Raw genomic sequence first — 4,316 nt, 5'->3', positions numbered from 1 at the left:
CTGAATACAGCAAAATCATGCTTCAAAAGTGAAGGAGAAATACTCTCTCAGACAAACAAAAACAGAGGGAATTCGTGGCCAGTAGACCTACCTTGCAAGAAAGGCTAAAAGAAGTTCTTCAGAAATAAGGATATAGGCCTGAAACTTGAATCTACATAAAGGAAGAACATCAGAGAAGGTATTTTGTGTTTTTTCATGTGGTCAGTCAAGTGTAGCTACAAAACCACACACAGGCGAGGGCAGGAAAACAATGTTTATTATACTCATAGTTCCTGGACCTAGGGGCCCAGCATGCATACCACACAGGGCCACATGGGAAGGACACCAGGGTGGTCAGGAGGCCGAAGACAAGAGTGAGGGAAGGAAGCACTTAGGCCATATCCTTTCATGGGGTTTCCATAGGAGAAGAGAGGCAGAGCAAACAGTTTAAGACTGGCTCGTTTGAATAATTCTAGGGTGGCCTGTACTTGCTTGGCACCTGGCTCTGGGATCATGAATGCAGGGGACTAATGTCTCCTGGGATGTATGAGCCATGTGGGGACCTGTGGCTGGGTTAATTAGTTTGCAGGTCAAAGGCATGCTCTTGGCTGAGCCCTTTGCTCTCTCTAAGAATTCGCTAGCCCAAGGAGAGGCAGTCTCTCTTCAGCCAGAAAGGTTTTTTTAAGATGTCAAAACAACATAGTAGGCAGAAAACAATTTTTTTTAAATAAGTAAATGAAAATTTAAAAAATAAAATAAAATTTAAAAAATAAAAAATATATACCAACAATACAGAAGGAATAAATGAAGGTAAAACAAAATCTTGTTTTTCTTATTCTTAGTTGGTCTAATAGATAACTGGTAATAATAGGAACAACAGTGTGTTGGGTGATTGTAGCATATGGATAAGTTAAAAGAATGACAGCATTGTTATAAGGTACCTTCACCACCCGTGAAGTGGTAGATTGTTATTGAAAAGTGGACTGAGATTAGTTGTAAATGTCTACTGCGAACTCTAGGGTAACCACTAAAGACATTTTTTTAAATAGCATAATTGATGTTTTAAGAGAGGAGAGACAATGGAACTATAATAAATGCTCAATTAAAACCAGAGAAGTCAGATAAAGAGGGAAAGATTAAAATATATGTACAAAGATTTCTTTCACTGAATCACCGTCAAGAAATATTTCAAGGTGCTGATGACCCGGCTGGGTGGCTCAGTTGGTTAGAGCGCGAGCTCTCAACAACAAGGTTGCCAGTTCAATTCCCGCATGGGATGGTGGGCTGCGCACCCTGCAACTAAGATTGAAAACGGCGAGTGGACTTGGAACTGAGCTGCGCCCTCCAGAACTAGATTGAAAGACAACAACTTGGAGCTGATGGGCCCTGGAGAAACACACTGTTCCCCAATATTCCCCAATAAAAACTTATAAAACAATAAATAAATAAACAAACAAATAAATAAAATGTATGTACAAAGAAATATAAAGAAGAAAATGAAAATGGCTTATAATCCCATCTTCCAGGCAATCAATATTAAAATCACATTTAAAATAAGATTAGGACAAACATGTGAGGTCGTCAGACTGAGCTGCAGACAGGATTGGAACCTCTGGGTTCAGCGTGGTCATGTTTCTCCCGGATTACCTCATCAAACAGAAAATCCGGGTCTACACCCTGAAGAAATTTGACGCCATGGGACAACAGACCTGCTCAGTCCATCCTGCTCCATTCTCCCCAGACGACAAATACTCTCGACACTGAATCACCGTCAAGAAATGTTTCAAGGTGCTGAGGACCCAGCAACCACGCCCCGTCCTCTGAAGGCCCCTTAATTTCATGTCACCTGCTATCCCTCTGAGGCTTTCTGAACCCAAGCTCCTCAACCTGTGAGCCTTGAAGCCTTCTTTCCAACCTTGCTCTTTGGAATCCGGTGTCACCATTTACCTTTGATCATGCTGTGCGAGACAATCATGGTAGCATCCCCCTTAAAGGGAACGTGTCTGAATCTTCTTTTAATAATAATAATGATAATGATAATAATAATAGAAAATGCTAACAATACAGTCACACAACGAAAGCAAATCTCACCCCAACAGTCTCTTTCCCATTGTTAGTTTCTTGTGATTCTATCCAGAAAAAAAGCTTCATGTTCATAAATATTGCTTACTGGGGACCACTTTCTTGTTTAGAGCTTTTCACTGCTGCAAAGGACGCTGCAAAGAACTTTTATACATTTATCTTTTTAAAAACATTTTCATTTAAAGTAAGTTTTGACTTACGAAAAAGTTGCAAAAAATAGTACACTCTTTACCCAGCTTCTCCTAATGCTGACATCTTATATAATCATAGTACAGTTACCCATATACACAACAGCAATCTACAGTTTCTCCATTAATGTCCTTTTTCTAGCAGGCTTTGTTGAACAAACTCAAAAAAGAGTCTGGAGGCTTCGCTAGAAATAAGTAGTAAAGATTTATTCAGGGGTCTTAGAATTTTCAAAAGGGGAACACAGCTAGGCCAAAATCCAGAAGTGTTGCAAAGAAGAAATGTTAAAGATTCTTGTAGTAAAAAGTACATTCTTGAGAATTATCAGTCCTGCATTCTTAGCCCTAGGATTGGTCCAGGACAGTTAGCTATCAGTCAGATGTCAGGCAGTCTGGATGATGGATGACAGGTTTTCAGGGAGATGGGTGCCAGGAGGTTGATCATGTCTGATGGTCTGGATAATGGATGGCAGGTGGATGTATACACGAGTCCTTCAGGAGGTAATCAGAGGCTTATCTGGAGGTTTGGTATATGTCCAGATGTATATCTACGCATTGACATAGGTCTGGAAAGTTCAAAAAGTTGAAATTCCCAGGCTAGTTAGGACAAAAACGGATCCTTTCCTCAGGCCTCAACTTTCATGTCAGTCACGTCAGGGGCTTGGTTCGGGTGATTCCATTCTATATATTCCCTATCTTCAATCTCTCCTCAGAGCCAATCCAGGATCCCACGTTGCGTTTAGTTGTCATGCCACCTTAGTTTTCTCCAACCTGTGACAATTCCTCAATCTTTGTCTTTCATGACCTTGACACCCTGGGAGAGTTTTAGTTATTTTGTAGAACATACCTCAATTTGCATTTATGTGATGTTTTCTGGTGATTAAATTAAGTCGTGTATTTGGGGCAAGAAAACCACAGGCGTGATGATGCCATATCCTTCTCAGTACCTCTTAACAGAAAGTTCATGATGTGCATTTTACGGGCGACGCTCACGTGGGTCAGGAGGCGTCGGCCATGTTTCTCCTCCATCAAATTACTATTTATCCTTTGTAATTCATAATCCCCTTATGGCGAGATACCTTAAGCTGATGCAAAGATCGTATGTTTCTCATCACACGCGGCCCACTAATTTTAGCATCTATCAAAGCTTCGTGCCTGCCTCAAATAATACTCGGTGTTCGCCTAGTGGTTATTTTCTATTTCCATTATTTTCTTCTACATTTGTTAATTGGCATTCCACTGTAACACAAAGCTCTCCCTTCTCCCTCATTTCTTTATCTAATCATTTAGTACCATCAACTTATGAATATTTGTTTTATTCTATGAGTCATAGTCCATTACCATCATTATTTATTTTATTGCACAAATTGTCTCAAACTTTGAGTCCTTCTTCGCTTTCCGGCACCACAAGGCGTTCCAGGCTCATCTTTTATTTTCCCCACACCTGTCCCAGAATCAACCATTTCTTTAAGGGGACCTGATTTAGAAACAAAAATCTGGGCACCAAGTACCCTCATTGCTATCGAGATGTACTATAGTTCAAATGTCTGTGTGTCTCTGAAATTCCTATGTTGAAATCCTAACTCCCAAGCTGATGGTGTTAAAAGATGGGGCCTTTGAGAGTTGATTAGTTCATGACAGTGGAGCCCTCATGAATGGGATTAGTGCCCTTAGAAAAGGGACCTGTGAGAGCTCTCTTGTCCCTTGCATGGTGTGAGGACAGAAGGCTGTGTCCAGGGCTCTCACCAGATATCAAATCTACCGTCACCTTGATCTTGGACTTTCTAGACTTCACCATGGTGAGAACTAAATTTCTGTTGTTTATAAGCCACCCAGCCAGTCTATCGTATTTTATTGTTGCAGCCCTCTCAGCAGATAGAACTAGGAAATATGTTTATGTATATTCATGCATACATATATATGGTCTGACAAGTGAGTTCGCAAACTTGTTGCAACGATGTTGCTAATCTTTTTTTGATGTCAGAAGGATTATTCATATGAATTTGTACAAACTGGACAGTTAACCAAGTTTACTCTTTGGAAGTGCTGAAAAGCCTCCATGAAAAAGTT

The 4,316-nt window shown here is 40.4% G+C and overlaps 1 pseudogene; it reads left to right on the top strand.

Moving 5' to 3' along the window:
* The first annotated feature begins 1,608 nt into the window (after positions 1-1,608).
* On the top strand, positions 1,609-1,803 carry LOC117031638 (H/ACA ribonucleoprotein complex subunit 3-like; annotated as a pseudogene).
* The last annotated feature ends 2,513 nt before the right edge of the window (positions 1,804-4,316 follow it).

Source organism: Rhinolophus ferrumequinum, chromosome 12 (genome assembly GCF_004115265.2).
Source record: "Rhinolophus ferrumequinum isolate MPI-CBG mRhiFer1 chromosome 12, mRhiFer1_v1.p, whole genome shotgun sequence".
Classification (NCBI taxonomy): domain Eukaryota; kingdom Metazoa; phylum Chordata; class Mammalia; order Chiroptera; family Rhinolophidae; genus Rhinolophus; species Rhinolophus ferrumequinum.
The sequence above is the reverse complement of the archived record's forward strand: the minus strand, read 5'-3'. Positions and strand labels throughout refer to the sequence as shown.